The sequence below is a fragment of the Lampetra planeri genome, chromosome 35 (assembly GCF_965212315.1).
Source record: "Lampetra planeri chromosome 35, kcLamPlan1.2.h2, whole genome shotgun sequence".
Taxonomy (NCBI): Eukaryota; Metazoa; Chordata; class Hyperoartia; order Petromyzontiformes; family Petromyzontidae; genus Lampetra; species Lampetra planeri.
The window spans coordinates 8,638,655-8,661,219 of record NC_136141.1 but is presented as its reverse complement, the minus strand read 5'-3'; the positions used below and the strand labels follow the sequence as shown (position 1 = coordinate 8,661,219).

General features: G+C 47.4%; 1 long non-coding RNA gene across 2 annotated transcripts; it reads left to right on the top strand.

Moving 5' to 3' along the window:
- Positions 1–1,338: 1,338 nt before the first annotated feature.
- LOC144730213 (uncharacterized) lies at positions 1,339–6,984 on the top strand. 2 transcript variants are annotated; one of them, XR_013587799.1, is made up of 3 exons: positions 1,339–1,497; positions 2,457–2,585; positions 6,846–6,984. It is a non-coding gene; the product is annotated as an uncharacterized LOC144730213 (long non-coding RNA). The 2 variants fall into 2 exon arrangements; XR_013587798.1 differs by lacking the exon at positions 6,846–6,984 and having other exon boundaries at positions 2,457–2,924.
- Positions 6,985–22,565: the final 15,581 nt, after the last annotated feature.

The window sequence follows — 22,565 nt, the reverse complement described above, 5'->3', positions numbered from 1 at the left end:
GGAATTATTGAATGAGTGATAATCGCCATACGTTTCAAGTCTGTGGATACTTCCACCAGTATCAAAATACTTGCTCTACCACTGAATTAACACTCCTCTATAACATTTAGGGTCATCGCTTTTACAAAATTCAGTCACGTTAAGACAAAAGTAAGAGTGGGCATTGAAATCGGTCAGACATCTATGCATGTTTCACCCTCTGTTTGTCCCAAGAGTGCGAAATGGCTGCACGTGGTTTGGGTCCTTTGTTGTCTCCACTGACAGTGTGTGCAGGACTTCCTGGGGCAGGTGAAAGAGGACACGCTGGCCCGGAAGCTGTTTCAGTTGGCTCTGTGCTGTGGCTCGCTCGAGACTCCTCGCGACCTCGTGGTCAAGCGTTTCTCGGCAACATCAGCAATCCCTACAACAGACCGCCATGTCCTCCGGAGAGTAAGGTGACAAATTTTCATTTACAGTAGACTCTCGATTATCCGCGCTAATGACGGGGAGCATGGCTACGAATGATTAAAAATCTCGGATGATCCAAAAATATATATTTTCTGCGGATCTCTATGCCAAAAACTAACGTTCAACCGATTGATGCACGTGCTTGGTGATCAAACTTTCCTGCTAATTTGACCAAGTCCAATATCGGCTCAACTTTCATGCGACGGACATTACTCTCATGTTCAGAGTGGGATGGAATGTGCTTCCCTTTATTGTGTGGACCATAGGTCACTAGAAGCGATGTCAGAGGTAGCTTTGTGATGTTCTCTTCTGTGGGCCATTCTCCAATACGACGGGTTTCGCTGCTCTGTGAGAGATCCGAGTGGATCCTCCGTCTCATGACACGATATCGAAAGCACAATCTGAATAAAATGTAGTTTCTTGTATTGTACATGAGGGGTCAGACCACGGAGGACCTTCAGAATGCTGAGTGTGAACTTGAAATTGATTCTGGACTGGTTCGGGGGATAGTTGAACAATTGGAATATTAGGGCCATATCGTTTTGCATACGGGTGTGAGTGAGAAGTCTGCCAGCGTTTTTTTGAGTCCATAATCAAGATTTTTGGGTTAGATCATGTAAATATGCTCTCAATAATACGCGTAAATATGCACTATTTATTCGGCCTAATCCAAAAATCTCTATTGCTGCTAATATTGGTCGCGAAGGCCTTCGTGTTAAACTTGGTTTTTTTAGTCTTCTGGAATCTGGCGATGAAACGTATCGGGGAGTCGTAGATGAGACATGGGGGTGGGGGAGCGGAGAGAGAGTTGCAATTGTCGAGCCTATTGGAGCGAGTTACAAAATCGTTGTCCTCTCTACAATGGCATTGCTCCTCTCCTTCACAGAGGCGGTAGCCGAGCAGCTGGTCCGTCTGCTGAGCCACGCAAGTAAGATGGCAGAGCTCCTGGGCCTGCCCGCGCTGTCACGCGTGGAGAAGCAGCTTGCCGAGCACTTTGACTCGTGCGACCTTTCCAGCCTGGGCCTCGGCTCCTTCTTGGACATCCTGCAGGTGCGTACGTGACATGCGTGAGCCCACTCGCCTCCAGCTGTTAAGAGACAGTACAGCAAGTAGGTGTGCGACACTGCCCGTGCAATGTTTGAGTGTACTTCCCGCCTCTGAGTGGCGCGCAAACTTATGTTCACTTCCGAAATTGTGCGCAATAATATTAGTTTATTATTATGAACTTAAAACTCAGTTGTCGATAACTCAAATACGTTTGAGTGTTATTTGTGCTTATGTAATCACTGCCAATGCAGAGCACAACAAATTATCACGTAAGATACATGGGTTTTCTCTTGTCACTCTTAAAAAATGTACGTGAATTTGGCAAAAGTGAGTGTACAAAAGTGACATTAAGGAAAACATTTTCATAACACTATATATGCAAAGTGGCCGGGTGCCTCAGAGATCAAAGCGGTGCGTTGTCAATAATGAGGTTCTGGGCTTGAATCTGGATTTTGACCGCTTGGGATTAAACCGAGTTTTCAAGTCTAGCAAGTTGATCGTCCCAGCCCCATCAGCAGTGACTGCACAAAACATCAATCTTATTAAACTTGCGTTTCGCACTTCATTTTCTTATTTCCAGCTCTGAGAATAACAATTTCAGCTTGACTCTCGTGCGCCGCACAATCTCATAGCACAGCTAATGTGAAAGCGTTGGCTCCTGTTGTGTAAAAGATAAAAGGCCACCCACAGCATTTAAATGACACACGGGCTGCATGGCTATGCGAGATTTACGAATGGATTATTTGTCTCTTGACAAAACGCCGATAGCACATTTGGAAGAAAAAAAATTGAGAATGAATTTTGTTTTAATATGCAAACTTAAATCTCTAATATATTATTAGTTTTCGTGTACTGCATTGTGAGAAGCAGCTCCATGCGTATCTTTCAGTTTTAAGCCGGTGTTTGCCTTGCGATCGCCTCGGTGTCAACCAACCGATGTTGATTTGTTGTGTCTGTGGCAGCTGTTGGAGGAGACTGGGGTTGTGATCTCTGCCCTGGGTGGATCTGGAGCCACGGCGGGAAGCTTCTGCCCCAAGCGCGACGAGCTGATGGAGTTCATCCGCCAGTGCGGCAGCTTCGACCCCGCAGCGGTGAGACGCGGGCCACTGCAGGGCCCACCGGGGCGGCTCTGAGATGGGGATAAGGATTTGTAGATATAGGGCGCTCGCTGAAATAAACTCGGCAACTCAAAGCGCCGTACAGCAACGTCTCATCTCAACCATTCCATTGCCCTGCGGCTGTCTCGCCTCCCCAATGGCAGCTGTTCCTGTTTGACACGTGGTGCGTGCACTAGCGGCCTGTGAATGGACATGTCTGCCAGTAGGGAGTGGTGTTCGATTTTTCTACCTGGTTTTTCCTCGATAAAGTAATTTGCAAGTATTTTATCGGATCTTAATTTAGGAGCTTTCGTGACTGCAGGAATTATTCTTTGGTTCTTTTCGGTTAAGTCACGTCTAAAAATAAAATAATAAATTAAAATAACATATTACGACGTTTCGATTGCAATCGAAACGTCGTAATATGTTATTTTAATTTATTATTTTATTTTTAGACGTGACTTAACCGAAAAGAACCAAAGAATATTTTATCGGATTTGGCAAATCTGGAACATGATGTAGTTACACGTGGCCAATAAATGTTTTAAATACAGTGTCATGGGATTATTATCCTACATTGTGAAACAGACCACTTTGTTTATGGTGAATAAACTGGCTAAATTAACCAGGGTGTATGCTGGGCTTGAACCGAGAACTACCACTCGGCCATGTTTCCATAAATTCGTGCAGTCACATTAACGCTGTTCACGTCGTACGCAATGGACACTTCATTATTAGCATCACATCTGCCGCTGTTTGGCCCCTAGACCATTTTGAGAAGTCTTGTAAGGGCGGCGTATTACAGTTTGATTTTATATCGTCACGGCAAATATCCAATGGAAAACCACCCGTTCCGTGGGGGGCCTTTGCGCTGACACGGATCGGATGCGCCAGTGGAAAAGGGCTGCTAGCAACTCGGCCGCCTCCATACGAAAGAGAGAGGGTTCCAGGTCTCTGTTGTTTGCTGTCTGCTCTGCAGCTGCTGGCTGTGGACTGTGTTGTGGGGCAGCACTCATGCGTTCCTGCTGCAACCTTTTCACAACCCCGTGACCAACCTTTATGAAACTGGCGCAGAAAGCCAAGCCCGGTGGCGGTAGCGGCGGTGCCCATCGGTGCGCTGTATTGTACGAGACGGCGCTGTGTGCTCGCGAATCGAGGTTTTGCAGCCCCTCCTAAGTGCCCCCCTCCTCACCCCTCTGGTCACCTCGTGATCTGCCTGACCGCCACGGGTCGCTCCTCAAAATTGTGTGTGTAACACCCCTCTGGCAGTCCACTGCCTGATGAAGGTCTCGCCACGTTGCTTTGGTCATGGGGGTTGTTGCACCAAACTTCACCACGCTTGGTGAAGGGGGCGGGGCTTAGGCTCAGGACTGGTTCAGATATCAGTCACCACTGACGGTAGCCATGGCTAGGAATCCAACTCGGATCGCCGCGTTAGTATCGCAATGCACCAAACATTGCAGCAGTGCTTCAGAAATCGTTCCGAAGTTGCTTGATATTGCACACAGTTTGAATAAACCATCATTCTTCAGGAAATATATTTTGATTTTAAATTTAACGTTAAAGCACGATTCATCGGTTAAATCGATTAATATTTATTATTAAGCTGACAATTCATGTATTGCATTACACGTGTAAGAATCAACTTCTTAAAAACTGTATCCCTTTTTATTTTAATCGTTGCACATTGCCACTGCAGACAGTCGACATTCTCAGTGTAAGTTCAAAAGAACTGACAAACACCTTGTGAAAAACCCAACGCAGAAGATTACTGGGTTTGATATTCCACGAAGCTCATGGTCCACCCAAAACTGCATCCGCACAAACCATGGCAGATGCGGATACCTGATGCACAAATGGAAAATGTAAAACTCTCCAGTATTTGACTGGTCATCCAGAACAGATCGTGCAACGTGAAACGACGCAATTTAAAATGAAAGTCAAGCCACAGTGCGATTGTGACCATGCAACCCAAGCGATGCACGACATCGTAAACCACTGTCGTCTGTGCTCCTTCAACGTGTAATGCGGGCGTAAACGGCTTCGCGGATATGACGTCATGGGGGGGAGGAGTTAGGTCACGTGGGAGAGAGGGGTGAGGTCTTAAGGGAGTGATACCGGAAGAGACGGGAGAGTGTGGGAGATGGAGTTACAGTGAGGCCACGCAGGGCGGAGGTTGAGGAGTGGCGAGATCGCCACACACGCGGAGTAAGACTCGGCACCGTCGGCCAGCGGTGACCGAGCACGGAGGAACGAGGAGCAGTGGTGGAGCTGTAGTGAGGGCAGCCGGAGGACTGCACGGGATCTGCAGCGGAGCTGCAGGAGCGGGGAGGCTACGGGAGCGAAGGCAGCTGTGGAGTTGCCAAGCGGAGGGGCTCTGAGCGAGGGCCGTGTGGGAGAAGTGTAAGAACCCAAATAAAGGACAACGAAGACAGACCCAGTGATCGAGTCCTTTATTACAAACGGGGTAGGAATAGTAAACCTACACGAGGTTTCTCCTGAAGTCCTCTCGTCGTGACCAGCATACCTCGGACATTGGCATGTGGCTCCTGAACATGTTGCCCTCATGCGCAAGAATATAATTCCTTGTAAAAGGTTTCAGTTTGGTGTTTTAATATCTTAACACCTGTTTTGTTGCCAGAAAAAAAGGGGAAAAGCAATGCTCATAAAACCAGACTGTTTCCTGTGCAAGGAGATTGTGAGTTTTTTTTTTCTAATACTTTTCATAACTGATTAAAGAATAGAGATTGGTCTTTAATTCTTATGATCTTCTTTGGAGCCATTTTTTATATTCTGGGCAAAACGAGTAAATTTCAACTCGTGTGGAAATGTACCTTCAGTAAGTTGAGAGGTTGACAATGTGTGTGGGGAGTGCATAGATGAGATCTGACACAGCCACAAGTGCAAACGCAGGTAGCTCGTCTTCTCCCATGGATGACAATGTCTTCATTGATGCGAGTGTAGTGGTGATACGTGCTGGCAGGGAGGATCGTGAGACAGCGCGTGGTGGATGGCTACATCACGGTCCGCAGGCGGGTGCCTACATCGCGGTCCGCATAGGCCCCGCCCCCTGGAGCGGAGGGCTATGTAAGGCGATGTGCGGGGGCACTCGGGGAGTTGGTAACCGGCGAAGACAGAAGACGGAGGAAGAGATAGGCCCTGGGACCCCTAGTCCCGCTGCCCTTGTAAGGGCCGGGGCTCTGTGAGGCTCAGAGGCGAGGCCTTGGGATTCACGGCCCGACGCCCTTGTAAGGGCCGGGCTGTGTAACTCAGTGGTCGAGACCCGTGGCCTGGCAAGGCGGGTCTGATAGCTCCCCGTGGGGAGAGCGTAGCCGGAGAGCCTGAGTGCAAGGCAGAGTTAGGCACGCGTACCCTACGGGAGAGACTGAGTGGGTGGCCGAGCCGGGCGCGCGTAGGGGTCTGATAGCTCCCCGTGGGGAGAGCGTAGCCGGAGAGCCTGAGTGCAAGGCAGAGTTAGGTACGCGTACCCCACGGGAGAGACGGAGTGCGTGGCCGAGTCAGGCACGCGTAATATAGGCGTTATCTCGGTTGTGCCTGTTACTGTGCAACCAGTGTGAATAAAAGAGTGCTGCCCCGTCAACTCGTCTCCCGCCATTATTGAAGATATTACACGAGCATATTCAGTACATCTAGTTCAAATATGGGACTGAACTAGAAGTCGGGTGAAACCCAGTGCCGTACCCGATACACCGGACATTGACCTTCGCCGCCTGATGAGTATCTCATGGCCGATGGTGTCGAAGGCGGCTGAGAGTTCGAGGTCAACCAACGCTGTGGCGCACCGGTCTACCATGATCTTGTAGAGGTCATCTGTTGTCTTTAATAGAGCCATGTAAGTGCTGTGGAACTTACGGTAAGCCGACTGCAATGGCATGAATCTGCCCATCACAGTGACATGGGGAAGTAATTGCTTCCGACAAAGGCGTTCTATGACATTTTACATCGTACTCAGGTTTGAGAACGTGGACAGTTTGCATTCATGATCCTGAATCATGACAATTCCTTGACTCTCCGGCAGTAGTGAATCGTTCCAACCATCGGTAGGAATCGTGTATATGTGAGTACGTGTATAAACAGCTGTACCCATTGGCTTCTGTTATGGTCATGTACGTTTCTTTTTTATTTCGTGGAATATCACTTGCTGTACTCCACGAGGTGAGTATTTGTATAGATAGGAAACATGTTATGTAGAGAATATAAATCTAATTCAGTACCTCGATATGTCTCCCACAGACGAGCGGGGAGACAGCAGCCAGGCGGTGAGCCGGCACTACCAACAATCGCCCAAGCTCTGCGGTTCTCTTTACATTCCGATATTTGCAGCCACTTAATGGTGGCAGGCAATCAGCTGACCCATAGGTGGCAGCCATTTCAAGCCAGAGGACGAGAGGACTCTAGCCGCCACGCATATAAAGGATTTATAGTGAAAAACTTTGCTTTTACGGGTTAATTTTTTTCACTTTATTTTCATTTTTTATTATTATTTTATTGTTTCAACTACGTGACTTTTCCAAAAGACCCAAAGAATATGTGTTGAACTTCTTTCGCAGTGTACGTAGCCAACCGTGCTAATCAGTGGTACATTAACACCTCGCCACAAACGCCCTGTTGCTCATGAGCACAGCGACTCAAATGAATCAGGCGCAAGGTTTGCGTGATTAATGCTTACAAAGTGGGGTCTATGAACAATATGGCTGAAGCTCGAGTTCTGTTCATTTAAAACCAAACGTGTTTATTACCAACCATACCTGGTGTTTGCACACAGATGCAGATTATGGGCGATGCGTTCTACACCATTTGGAATGTGATGTTGCAATGTGCAGCCACAGCTGCTGCAAAAATATTTGTCTCGGTTTGATCTACTGAACAATATCCACCGACCACACCGCACTCGCAACAATTATATAACTATGAACAAAAATATTAATTAATTAGGACGGTTTATTAAATATATTGTACGTAAGAAAATACAGCAATAGACGTAAAAATACATGGCAGTTTAACACGTAGGCTTTCGCAACCAATATCCATAATACAGGTTTTTTGTGTTGGATCGCGTAAATATATAATTGTGTCGTTAAACCTGCCACCACCTAACAGCCAGTTAGTAAGGTTTGTCACGTAAACAAACATGCCAATTCGTCACTAGTACAGCACACCGGTGTGTTGGAGAGCCAAGCCACAACATTTACAATTGGAGTACGACGTTTCAGTAATTATAACTAGTTTCATCAGGCAACAGCCAGATTTGAGAGAAGTCCACCTGTTTCGTTCCTAATATAGAGGCGTAGATGTGATGACAACACTTGTGCGCTCTTCTAGCGCAAAGTGGGGGGGGGAGGATTAATGAATCAACGTACATTATACATGCACATTATGCAAGCCCATTGATCTTGTACTTATGGAGTGGGTTAAACTCAGGCGCAGACTGGAACTTGGGAGGCAACACTATCTATTAGATAACATAACAATTAACACTTTACATAACGACTTAAGATGGTAGCCAACTTTCCTAACTTAACTAATACACGAGGATATTACATTACTGGACCAGGACAGCCCGACACGCTGCCTGGTCCACTAGCAGAGACCGGAGAGCTTCATCCCAGAGATGACCCAGCAGCATAGCAGAACAGCGCTGACCAGCCCAGCTCTCCGTCCAAACACCGCTCATAACCACTCCGGCGTGGCCAGCCCCGCCCCATGCCACGCCCCCCTTACCGATCCTTCGGGAAGGCCCGAACCCCAACCCCGTGACTCCCTTTGGGCCCCTGGCCCCCCTTTATACGGTCACGTGTCCTGTTGGGTTCACGCAGAGTGTCACGGCTTGACACGACCCCCGTGACACCTGCCTACGGCCCCCATACTGGGCCAATACAGTAGTGTCGTTCTACAACACTACACTTAGTGTCCATTGTACTAAAATAGCTGTACAGTACCAACGGTTATTTGATGATTCACTTCCATGCAGCACGAAGTCAGTAGCTATCCAAACGATTACAATAATCAATTTCGATTTAAAGCTTTTGTGACTGCAGGGTTCTTTCGGTAAAGTCACATAGAAGGGAAATCATAAAATAATAAAAACATTTACGTAATAAAATAAAATTATCACGACGTTTCGGCCACAACACAAGCAGCCGTCCTCAGGTGAAGAACAGAGCTGTCGGAAAAACAGCTTCCTAATGAACACTGCTAAGCTTGGCAGCGTATTTTAAGCTAGGTGGGAGGAGCAGAGTGCCTTGACAAAGGAGTTTACATATCAACAGGAATTTAGCATATTGACGCTAAAGAACTGCAACTACCCTACGACCATATTTCAGATTTCTTTGGTGTTCTTTTAGTCTCGTGCTGATCATTCGTCCTGGTTGCCCAACATAGCATTCGGTAATAGAACAGCAAAGACATATTCAATAGTCCCTTTTGTGGGTTTCCATATGCCTTCTGAATTTGCCTGGCTGATCAAAAGTTTCGTCCGCAGATGCCACACCATTGGTCAGGGGTCTCCTTGTGCGTTCTTATGTGGGACTCTAGGCATGATGGCAGTTGAAATGCTTTCCCACAGACTTGGCAAGAGATTTGTTTTCTCACTCTAGTGACTATCGGAGTGAGGTGGAGTCGAGATGGGCGCTGGTGAGGCGTGGCATTTCCCAGCATGCGCCTTCGTTCCATGCGCGGTTGCTGTGATAGCAATAACTTCGTTGCACGCAGGTGTGCCCTTTGCAGAAGGTGCCATTGTCTGCAACTCTGCCTCCTCACCACCAGGACTCGACAAGCTGCTGCTGGTGCCATCCATGGCAAAGGCAATTCTCCCAGCACCATGACTCGCAGCCGAGTCGCTCTCACACACCTTCAACACCGCATTGGCAAAATTGTCGTCATTCACTATGCCACGTGCGCCCCTTGACACGGAGTTCTTTCCGTGGGTCTCCATGTGCCTTCTGAGTTTGTCGGGCTGATCAAAGCTTTGATCGCAGATGTTGCAGCTTTGACCACCAGTCTTGTGCATTCTCATGTGGGACTCTAGGCACCATGCCAGTTGGAATGTTTTCCTGCAGACGTCGCAAGAGATTCGTTTTCTCACTCTAGTGACTATCGGAGTGAGGTAGGGTCGAGACGGTTGCTGGTGAAGTGCCATCGTTGGTAAAGGAAATTCTTCCAGCACCATGACTCACAGCCGAGTTGCTGGCTGATCAAATCTTCGTCCGCATATGCCGCACCATTGGTCATGGGTCTCCTTGTACGTTTTCACGTGGGATTCTAGGCACCATGCCAGTTGGAATTTTTTCCCACAAACGTCACAAGAGATTAGTTTTTTCCCTCTAGTAACTCTATCGGATTGAGGTGGGGTTAAGACGGTTGCTGGTGAAGCGCCATCGATGGTAAAGGAAATTCTTCCAGCACCATGACTCACAGCCGAGTTGCTGGCTGATCAAATCTTCGTCCGCATATGCCGCACCATTGGTCATGGGTCTCCTTGTGCGTTTTCACGTGGGATTCTAGGCACCATGCCAGTTGGAATTTTTTCCCACAAACGTCACAAGAGATTAGTTTTTTCCCTCTAGTAACTCTATCGGATTGAGGTGGGGTTAAGATGGGTGCTGGTAAAGTGCCATCGATGGTAAAGGAAATTCTTCCAGCACCATGACTCACAGCCGAGTTGCTCTCAGACATCTGAAACAAAAGACAAAGGTCAAGCGCATTACACCTGTGTCATATGTGGACTCACAAATGCATACATATGTAACGGCGTAAGTAGCGCAGGAGACGTTTGACGGAGGCAACACGTATTTATTAATAAATGGGTACTATACAGTACGTAGCGCACCCTAACACAGGAAGGGGTAACACTTAATGGTGCGTTCTCATGTGGGACTCGAGGCATGATGGCAGTTAAAATGCTTTCCCACAGACTTGGCAAGAGATTTCTTTTCTCTAGTGACTATCGGAGTGAGGTGGAGTCGAGACGGTGTTGTATATGTTGGGTGTGAAAATTTTGATGTGTTGTATGCGTGCGTGGGTGAAATTATTATGTTGTATATGTGGGTTATGAATATTCAGTGAAAATAATAATAATCAAATGAAATTTGGCCAAATGTGTAATTATCTGGAAATATGTTAATTTGATGTAATTATGCACATTTAATTATGCCAATTCGAGAGGTAATTGTAGTAATTATGCGAGTGGGTGTAATGCAAGTCGTTATGATAACCAGACCCCGCCTCGGTGACGAGGGTGGGTTATCGATCGGAATAAGGCAATTAATCTTATGTAGTTATGCAGGTGTGGTGTAAGTATGCAAGATTAACTTAGATTAACTCGGCATCGTTGTCTAGGTTCGTCTCATTCTCGCTTATCTTTAGGTCCCCGGTTCGCCCCGTTATCGCTTTAACATTTACTGAGTATGTGTTAGTGTGTTTATTAAGGTCACCAAGTTCAGATCTCAACGCAGAAGCAGATCTTGTGCATAGTTCAGGAAAGAATCACACAACCACTTCTGTATTAATCAATTTATTACTAATTCAACCTCAACTATGATATAGTATGCGAACTCTCAATCTCGGAACGTCAATACGGCATCAATACAGTATCATCAACGATTGTCTGATTTCACTTGACAACGGCACACAGATCCCGCATAACGCGATGGTTGTTAGTGAGAGAGAGAGTCGTTAAAACATGCAAATACTATGCTAAGAAAAACCTTAACGTTAATGAATGAAAGATACTTGAAAGATTATACGGTGATAAAAAAAACACAATCAAAACAGTTATTATTCTTAAAGGCACCAATCTCAACAGATACATCGGCAGGTTATCTGACAACAGAATGGCTCTGAGTAAAGGCCTGCAACGGCGCTCCTTTTCCGAAGATCGTTATCTTATACAGAGTTTACTAATTGGGGACCAGATCACCTGTTAAGGATCTGGTGGGCCACCACTCCCCACGTGAGCGTTGCTCGGCGGAAGGAGGTGCCAAGAATCAATTCGTATTGATGGATCTGTTGGGAATTTATGCGATTAAGAGTACAGCCCACTAAATATTAAAGATAAAATTACGAATACTCTTATAAACGACGGATGGCCATCACTCGGTCTCGAGTGTTTTCTTCACAGCCACGGATGGCTTATGGGTTCGAGTGGGTTTGAGTGGTAAGAGTTGTCTTCAATAGTCAGTGTTCGGAGTCGGTTCTTTATGTCAAACAGACGCCTGGGGGTCGTGTGGTGAGGGGGCGGTGCGCGTCATACGTATTAGTCGCTCCTCTGTCGCCGTGGGGAATTGGTTGGATGCCTGTTGATACGCTGTCGTAGTTCGGAACCCGGTCGGTAGGTGGCGCCCACAGCTCGCTCGCAGCGCGCAGTGCTGGGTCGTCACCTCGTCGCCAAACCGCGACCTTCAGCTGCAGAGCGACCTTCGACTCGGCAGAGGTTGGGCTGTCGCGGCCGAGTTGAGCTGTCAAGCGGGTCTTGCCCGCCTGCAGAGGAGACGGGGAGCCGCTTGAGTCGAGCCCCGAGAGCCGTCTGAACTCGGCTGAGTCCCAGAAGCTGAAGAGTCGAGCCGACCCGTTAGTCGCAGCTCGCCCTTGAGTCGACCCGCTCGGTCGAGCTGAAGATGAGTCGAGCCGACCCGCTCGGTCGAGCTCGCTCCGGAGCCGACCCGCTGGTCGAACTCGTGATGAGTTGACTCTCCTGGTCGAACTGGTTTCCAATGCTCAGGGTCCTTTCTTTTATGCCGAAAAATCCCTTTGGGTCCTGCCCACAAGGCGGGGTTTTCTTTTGATTTACTGTGTCAGGATCTGTCCGTGTGTAGGTGTGTTCATGTGTGTGTCCGTACGTCCGTGTGTCCTTGTGTGCATCACCCACGGTATTTTCCGTTGTCATACTCCCTCCATAAAATCCATGAGCAAACAATCAGATGTTACAAATTGCCTCGAAGTCGTCTCTCTGTCTGGGTGCAATATTATCTCTTATCTGGCCTTCTTCATGAACCAAAACACAGACGTTACAAATCGTCTCACAGGCGTCTCTGTCCGTGTTGCACGACCTGGAGGGAGGGGCACACTCCCTCCGACCCTCACAGACGCACACAGACATGGTTAAAAAGTTTTAAATTAACATTTGTCCCTTACCATTTCCCAGTTATGATTCTGTATGTAGCCTAAGGTGTGTCGTTTCCCATCGTGGTGCTTGACCCAAGTGGAGGTGCCTCCCCGAGCACATACACACTCCCATCCCGCGCTGCGGGGATACAAAGACGGCCGGGATCTCCCTTTCTCTCCGACCCTGGGTTTAACATCGCTCTTTTATTATGTATTTTATTTCGACCTAGTGGTGATTTATCCCGCTATCCTGGCTTTCATAAGTTTTACTTTTGTCTTTCATGCATAGGCTTATTATTATTAATTTATTTCCGATATCTTAGGTTAAGGGGTAAGTTTCTTGATCCTAGGAATTCGTATTCCTTGGTGTCTGCATGGTTATATAAGCGGAATATAGTTGATGGTGAATAGCGTTAACATTGATGTTATGTACGATATTATGTATTGTGATGTCTTTAACTTAACTTGTTCGGCTTTACTGACATGAAGTTGTATTTCATAGCCTGGCAGTCTTTGCCTCACTCTGTCTCTGCTCGCCGGTGTTGTTGCTGTCCAGCTGACGCCGTTAACTCAAGGCCTCATTAATTTCCGTCACTCCTTGTAGGTGAGGGCGGTTGAACCTTGGAGTCAGTTCTGGTTTTTGTCTGCTTGCTTTTTCTGATGTCCCCTGACCCCGGGAGTTATTATTCCTACTTTTATGGCCTGTCGAAGCCCGACTCGCTGTTGCTGGCTGGTGTGTTGTTCCCGGCTTTTTTTGCTTACGTTTGCAGTTCGCCGTGCTCTTAATTTCCTTCCCTCTTCAACCTTATATCGACTATTCGCTCCTGTCTGGGTGCGATTCAATTTTGACTTAGGAAGGTTCTGATTGTCATATGCTTTGGGTCGAGTTGTATTTTAAAGTATGGAAATAACATTTCATATTGACTTAATGATGGTGATGGTTCAGTAGGTGTAACTTGTGGCCTGGTTTAATTGGAGTGGGTGTGAATATCGATAACTTTAGCCTATCCTGTTGTTAAATTCCGACTTTAACGTTACTTTAATAGCAATACAGAATTATTGAGCTTTTTGACTTAACTAGGCGAACGCGAACTCCTGGTAACCTCCGCAGCCTCGCCGTTCAGCTGAGTCTGCATCCTTGATATACAACGCTCTTATTCGTCTCACTGTGGCCATCCAACCTTCTGCTCTGGGAGTGTTATTCTTAATTTCAGGTCAAAGGCCCCCTCACGTTCAGCCGTGCAGGGTTGTTAATCAGCTCCCTCCCCTGTGCACACAGCGTTGCTGACCCACTTCATTTGACCACTCACCCTGGATTTAATAATTTAATTCCTTAAAACCATGCAGGATGGTTGGCTTTTTGCCTTAATTATGTCTGGCTGACTCTCCCACTGTCTCTGCCGCCTGCACGGGTGACATATGCCCGTTCATCAGGCCCCCTCCTTCCTTGAAGCAAGGTTGCAAATTCTGCCATCCTAGCCCTCCTCCAGTCCATTACTTAGTGACACCTGGTGTTTTGCAGTCTGCTGTGCTTTGGTGTGTTTTCATTCATTATATAAAAACAAGTAAAAAGATAATATATAAAAATATCATCAAATATTATTAATATCAATTTTGGAAGAAGGCTAATACACAACATTCCGCCCTTTTAAAAATGACCAGTGGTCAAATGGCCACGGGTTATTTTTTAAAACATATGTATACCCTTCTTCCATCATGAACCATCGATTGTCCTCAAGTTTTTGCTGCTATTTCCTTACAACGCGCGCGTACGTGTCACAACTTAACATGGTTATATGTGACAAGAGAGAGAGAAAAAAAAATTTTCTAAAGGAAGGTAAAACGATAAGGGAGGGAGAAATTATTCTATTGACTACGTGTTATAGGAGATATCGTTAAAAAGATAGTTTCTACGGTTATTCTTGGGTGGCATCATCAGGCCTTGGCTCCCTTCTAGCTTGGCAAGGTACGTTAGCAGGAGCGTGAGCAGGAGGGCTGCCATTTCCTGGAAAACATGTTACACATTATCGTAGTGTGATATGCCCATTAGTTTAGTTCCCCCCCCCCTTTTTCCACCTTTATTCCTCATCTTGCTCCACCAGCACAGGGTACGGTTTGATTTGGTTGATGTGCACCCACTTGTATTGCTGCTCTCTTCCTGTCTTTGTGATTTTTAGCTGATATACTACTGGGGACATTTTGTCAACCACCTCGTGTGGTCCTGTCCAGGAAGGTAGGAATTTCCTGCACTTCTGTTTTCTTTTCTCGTAATTGAGGTACCACACCTGGTCTCCTAGCTGGTATTCTGCGTGGCTGGCTTTTTGGTCATAGTATGCTTTGCTCCCCTGAGCCTCTACTTGCAACTGGTCCCTGACCATAGCGAATGTGCTCTGTAGGTGACTATTGAGTCCCGTCAGGTATTCAGTTGGCGTCATTGCCGTTGGGGTCTCGTCCTCTGCTGGGACATATAACAGGTGTACTGGGAGGGTCATTAGCCTCCCTGTCATGATCTCGAAGGGTGTCCTGCCTGTAGCTCGGTTGGGTGTGGCTCGCATGGCCATCAAGACTAGGGGTAGTTTCGTATCCCAGTCGCGGCCCGTGGTAGACACATTTCTTTAGGAGGCTCACGATGGTCCTGTTGGCTCTTTCCACCTGTCCTGAGGATTGTGGATGATATGCGACATGTAATTGTCTTTTTACTCCCAACATCTTCCACACTTCTGTGATAACCTCGGCTGTGAAGTGGCTTCCTTTGTCTGAATCGATCTTTGACGGTAGACCCCATCTACTGAATATTTGGTTGATCAGTAGGATAGCGGTCGTTTCCGCGGTGTTGTTGGGTGCTGGTAAACACTCTGTCCATTTAGAGAATGCACAGGTCACAGTTAGCATGTACTTGTTCCCTTTGGTTGATCGGTTGACAGGTCCTATCCAGTCGATTTGTAGGTTGGACCAAGGATAATCTGTTCCCCTCCTCTGTAGGGGTGCCCTATGCTGTGAGGTCGTTGGCTGGTACTTACAACACACGAGACAGTTGGACACATGTTTGTGTATGTCTTCCCCCATTTTTGGCCAGTAGGCCACCTGTCGCAGCATCTGTCCCGTATTCACCTCGCATCGGTGGCCGCTGCACAGTTCATTGTGGGCGTGTTGTAACATTATTTCTCGATATTGAGAGGGGACTACCCATCTAGGTCGACCGTCTTTTTCGTTTGTGTATACCAGTAGCCCTTTTCGCATTGAGAACCTTTTGATTTGGCTATGCATGATCTCGAGCTCTTTATTGTCATTCAAGTTGTCAGTAGTGATTGGTTTTCCTGCTGGATCTTGGATATGATTGGCGAGTGTCTTTAGTGTTTCGTCCTCGTGTTGCATTCTGATCAGGTCTTCGGAAGGCTGGGCACTGTTCAATTGGGCTCTGGTTCCAGCTTCTGCCGGGTTCTTCCCACTTCTTGTGACCAGTCTTATCACGGCGATGTCTTGGTTCGTCGACTCTTGTTGTCCGTCTCTGTCGGTTTGGTCTTCTAGCTTCCACGGGGTGCCTTCCAGGCTTCCCTCCTTTGCTATGGCATCTGCTTGGTCGTTCCCAGTTTTCTCTTGACCAGGTATCTTGGAGTGCCCTTTGACTTTCTTCCAAAATATCTTCATATCCTTGTTCTGAACCATCTTATCTATGGCCTCGAATAGTTCTCGATGGTGAATTGGTCTATTCCTATGGTTCTTCATCCCGTTTTTTTTCCATATGGGTAGGTGGTGCAGGAAGCTGTGCTGTACGTAGTTGGAATCAGTGCACACCACCATGGTCCGTATTTGGTTATCGGATGCCATTTGGACAGCGATGTGTACCCCGACCAACTCTGCATACTGGTTTGACTTTGGTCCCAGCTGAAATCCCTCTTGAATCCCTGTGAGTGGGCCAGTTTCCCAAATGACTCCTGACCCAGCGTGAAGCTTGTTCTCCTTCATCTTGGAGCATCCATCGATGTATACCACTGGTAGGTCGGCACATGTTTCCTTCCTGAAGGGCAAGTACCTGTTGTCCTCCGGAGGTATCTTTACGTCCTCTGCTTCTACGCTGTCAAAGGTACAATCATGTAAATCGGCAAGACCTTGGGCCATTGGACTTTTCTTGTTTTTTGCGTATTTCACTGTGATTGGTAGGCCTTGGAGTGTCAGTGCCCAGCTGGCTATTCGGCTGCTGGTTACGCGGCCCTCTCGAATCTTCTTGCTGTTGAGGTATGCCAAGGATTCATGATTCGTTTCCAGGATGATCTTCTCTCCGTTTAACAAGTTCCGAAAATGTTGTATGGCCCAGATGTTTCCAAATATCGACTTCTCATACTCGGAGAACTTCATCTCCACTCCCCGGAGGGCTTTGCTGGCATAGGCAATAACTCGTTTCTCTGCTTCCTGTCTCTGGTACAGTACCGAGCTGATACTATGATCTGAGTATGCGGTCTCCAGGTATTATTCTTTCCCTTTATCTGGGTATGCTAGGCAGGATGCCTCTGTGATCTGTCGTTTTAATTCTTTTTCTGCGGCTTCCTGTTCCTGTCCCCACTCCCATGGTTCGTCTTTTTGCAGTAGTTTGACTAAGGGTCGAACGATTCCTGCGTAGTCGTCCACGAACTGTCGAAGGTAGTTGCAAATCCCTAAGAAGCTCCGAAGGGTCGTGACTGTGGTGGGCGATTTGAGTGCGAGGAGGGCTCCAAGTCTTTTGGTTTGGGGTAACAGTCCCTCAGTGCCGACCTGGAGCCCGAGGTAGTCCACCCTCTTGCGTGCCCACTGTCCTTTTTGTATTGAAATCTTTGCGCCTGCTTCCTTTAACTGCTCGAGGGTATGCTGGAGGCTCTCGAGGTGTTCTTCCCAGGAGGAGTCCTTGACCAGTATATCGTCGACATAGACGATGGTACCTCGCTCTTTTGCGTCGTCCATTGCCTTGTGTAGGAATATGTTAAAGTCCGCAGGTGAATTTGAGTATCCAAATGGACATCGGTTCCAAGTATACTGTATTCCATTGAATGTAAATGCCAACTTGTATTGATCCGCTTCTTTCACGGGCATGGTCCAGAAGCCATTTGATAGATCCATGGTGGTGAGAATTTTTGCGCCTTTTATTTGGTTGAGATTCTGGTCGATTTCTGCCATTGGCCATCGAGATAGGGGAACCGTTTTGTTGAGTTGCCTATAGTCGATGGTGAGTCGCCACTTGCCTGTGGGTTTCAATACAGGCCAAATCGGTGAGTTGTAGGTTGAGTTGCATTCTCGAATTATATTCTTCTTGAGTAGGTTCTCCAAGGTTTCTTGGATTGATTCGTAGGCAGCCAGTGGAATCTTGTATTGTTTCACATATACCGCTGGCGCTCCTTCCAGTGTGGGAATAGATACCACGTGTAGGTCGGTTTTGCCGCAATCATAGGGGTCTTCTGAGAACAGGGAGTGGTATTTGTGGAGCAGTTGACGAAGCTCATTTCGTTGAGTGTCGTTCTCGAGGGCGTCTGCTGCTTCAATTTGTTGTTCGATTTGTTCTTCTATTAGGGAGACTCCTTGTCCTGGGTCTGGGTCCAAGGCCTTCGTGGTTTCGGGCGGCTCGGTTGAAAGTTCCTTTTGCGTTACTATCGGTTGAGTTGCCTTGGCTTCATCCGAGGGTAATACGCTCTTGCCCTCGTGTTCTCCTTCATCAGTTTGCAGTTCGTCGGTTTGGCCTCCAGGGGGCGGTATATACTCCATGAGGGGACGGTCATTTGGTGATACTGACTCTAAGTCGGCTTCCTTTCGGTCTTCTCTCAGTCTGTTAGTCATTAGCTGAGTGATCCGAACTCCTGCTGGGAGCTCGTCTTCGTTCCTGGTTGTCGTTGATAGGTCGTTGAGCTCTTGTGTTATCACTTGGATTCCCGTGGAGTCTCTCATAACGTCTTCATCTTCTGAGTCCCTTTGTTGCTCCGGCATTGACTGTGCCCAAATTTGTCGGGATTCAAGGTTCATAATGGGTTTCAGGCGATTCAGTAGTTCTATCCCAATGATCAACTCTTTTCCGGGGCTCCGTACGACATATAGGGGATGGTTCATGTTGATTTTGTTGAACGTCAACTTCGTCATAACTTTGCCCAATGGTCGCATGTGGGTCCCTTCACATCCTGAGTAGGTAAGGTTACTTGGCATCATCTGTAGTGTTTCATTCTTCCTCTGGAGGGCAGTCTGGAGTTCGTCAAATAATTATCTGGATATCATGGATATTTCTGCTCCAGTATCACAAAGGCCCTGGCTGGTCAGGGTATCTTGCAGTATTACTTCCACGTGGACTCGTCCGACTGGTCCTACGGGAATCAATTCCCCCAGATGGTACCCTTTTCCCTCTGGTACCACTTCGGTGATTGCTTCGGGGCTTCTTGTCTTCCCTACGTTCACTTGGGCTACCTTTGCGCTGGGTGTGTCCTCCTCCTGTGTGGGTATAGTTGGTATTCTTCCCTTTGCTATTTGCATGGGAGTCTTCATACTCCCTAGGAGCTCTTTTTCCATCCTAATGTGGTGAGCATATCGATTCCTGTTAGCTAACGGTGGTCTATGCTCTATTGTTAGTGGAGGCGGCAGTGGGGGACGATATGGTGACTGGTTTAATGGGCGTCGGCCTCCGCGGGGTAGGTATGGCCCGTCACTCGCTCTTCCTCCTCCATAATTCCAGCCTCCGCCCTCTCCTGCATTCCATGGTGGTGGCGGCTGTGGGTGCCAGGTTCCCCTTGACTCGTCCCTCCCCCCACGTGGAACGTTGTTCAGCGTGTTGTAGACGGGTGTTGATTCTATTGGGTTAGGCGCCCTCTCCTGGGGGAATTCATGTCCACCCCGTGTGGCGCTAATATTATTCCTTGGAGATTCGCTTCCCTCCAGATCGAGGCATTCTTTATCTCTGGTGACGATGTGGGTTTTGGCTATGCTAGTGGTTTTCCGTCCGTTCACCCAGGCCGTGTGGGCCTTGCTTTCAATCTGGCGTAGGGAGGCAGTCTCGGGGTCCAACATCATTCCTACTATTCTCACTATTTCAGGTCTCAATGATTGAAAGAACATCACTTTTAAAACTGTCTTATCTCCCTGGGCATTGTCCCCGTCTCCTGCGTAATATGCTTTCTTAAGGCGTAGGAGATAATCTCGTGGGTCTTCGTCTACTCGCTGGGTCATCAACTTTGCCGCGTTCAATCCTTCGGATAGTGTGAAGTATTCCCCAAATCTCTTAACTACTGCTCGGCTCAATTGTTTAAAGTCACTCTTCACCCTATTTGGCAGGGAGGCTACCCATGGTCTGGCGGGTTCATGTAGGCTCCTTGATAATAAACATGCCTTTTCTGCTGATTTACCCAGACCCCGGACCTTAGCCTCCTGTTCTACCGTAGCTATGTAAGTGTGTATGTCCCTGTTCTTGTTATGTGGATCGAAGTAGGGAATTCTCACGAGTGCTTTGTCCATTAGTTTTAGTGTCTTACTGTTAAAAGTGTGTTGTTCGTCATCAGTGGTGTCGGTTCCTGAGGAGTGCTCACTTGAGCTACCCTTGTCTCCACTATCCCTGTTGTCATGTTTCCCGTGTCTGTGTCTCTTGTTTTCCTTATGTGGGTCTTGTGATTCGTGTTTGTGGGTTGGTGTGCGTGATCTCCTTGAGCGGTGTCTATGTGGTGAGTGTTTTTGTCCTTGACCTTCATGCTGCCTACTGCGTGTGTGGTGCCTGCTAGGTGAGGTGTTGTATTTACGTTTGTCTCGTGCTTCATGGTTATCGGGATTCCTGTCTCTGTCATCTGTGGTGCGGGTGGTTTTGCGTGGGTGATTTTTACGGGTCATGCGTCCCTCTGGTGAGCTTTCTCTGTTACCCCTGTCGTGTTGATAATGTTTACGTGAGGTGCGTCTCTCTGGTGAGCTGTGTCTGTCATCTGCATCATGTCGGTCATGTTTGCGTGAGGTGTGTTCCTCTGGTGAGCTCTCTCTGTTACCCCTGTCGTGTTGATAATGTTTACGTGAGGTGCGTCTCTCTGGTGAGCTGTGTCTGTCATCTGCATCATGTCGGTCATGTTTGCGTGAGGTGTGTCTCTCTGGTGAGCGGTGTCTGTCATCTGCATCATGTCGGTCATGTTTGCGTGAGGTGTGTCTCTCTGGTGAGCTGTGTCTGTCATGTTTACGTGAGGTGCGTCTCTCTGGTGAGCTGTGTCTGTCATCTGCATCATGTCGGTCATGTTTGCGTGAGGTGTGTCTCTCTGGTGAGCTGTGTCTGTCATGTTTACGTGAGGTGCGTCTCTCTGGTGAGCTGTGTCTGTCATCTGCATCATGTCGGTCATGTTTGCGTGAGGTGTGTCTCTCTGGTGAGCTGTGTCTGTCATGTTTACGTGAGGTGCGTCTCTCTGGTGAGCTGTGTCTGTCATGTTTGCGTGAGGTGTGTCTCTCTGGTGAGCTGTGTCTGTCATCTGTGTCATGTTGGTCGTGTTTGTGCGAGGTGCGTTTCTCTGGTGAGCTGTCCCTGTCATCTGCATCATGTCGGTCATACTTGCGTAGCGTGCGTCTGCCTGGTGTGCTGTTTAGGTCATGTTTCCCGTCTTGCACCAGCTCCGCCCTTTTCCGCCCTATCATTACAGTGTATCCTGATGACTTAGGGTTAATTATTTGTCTCTCTCTAACGTTGGGGTGGTCGGCCTCATGTTTTCCCGTTTGTATTACTATTTCCTCTTCTCTCTCCTCGATTTGCGAGGGTGTTACTTCATCAAAATTGCTTTGCACAGTAGCCATACTCATTGTGGGATCTGGCCCTGGGCTACGTCCACGTGGCTCGGAGTGTGGTAAATTGTTACTCCCGTATGTGTTCTGTGTATCAGCGTCTGGGTGTTTCACTGGTGCATTTAGTGCGGATTCTTTCTCTCTCATGAGGGCGTGCAGACTCTTTACCTGCTCCATTAAGGACAGTTTCTCTTGTCTTTCCCTTTCAAATTTTTCCTCATTCCATAATCTTTCTCTGTCTGTCTGTGCGAGGAGGTACGAGTCTACCCTCGCTATTTCTGCAATTTTTACGTCACGTTTGGCTTTGCCACATTTCATCACGTCCTTAAGTAGTTTCCTTCTATGGGCTTTAACATCTTCTGTATGGCACCCCTCCCATATATCTCTCTGCTCCGTCTGCTGGCTAGCAGTCCGTCCAGTACGTTTTAACACAAATTCCCGATATTGTTTTTCCATAGATTCCATCTCCTCCTCAGAGGTCCACTCCGTATCAGTGTTATGCGTTGGTGTGTCAACCTCAGAACGTTGTGGATCCTGCGCCATCTCTATTACGTAGTGTGGTTAATAGACTTAAGAGTGTATCTTAATTCTAACATCTCATGTGCGGCGTGAGTTACTCTAGAATTCCCCTTCAGCGCACATATAAACAATTGTATCACAGGATGCGTCAGTTCAACTCGAGCAAATAATTTCAGCCCAGCTGTCTTTGTTATACTCTGCTACTCTGGTATTTCCCTTCAGAGCGCGTGTATACCCCCGTTTATAATCACAAGGCAACGTTAGTTCACACCACTTTGATTAACACAACAGTGATTCGTTCCTGAATTCATGCACAAACTGTCTGCGAGAGGTCCCGGGTTCAAATCCCGGACGAGCCCCCATTATGTTGTATATGTTGGGTGTGAAAATTTTGATGTGTTGTATGCGTGCGTGGGTGAAATTATTATGTTGTATATGTGGGTTATGAATATTCAGTGAAAATAATAATAATCAAATGAAATTTGGCCAAATGTGTAATTATCCGGAAATATGTTAATTTTATGTAATTATGCACATTTAATTATGCCAATTCGAGAGGTAATTGTAGTAATTATGCGAGTGGGT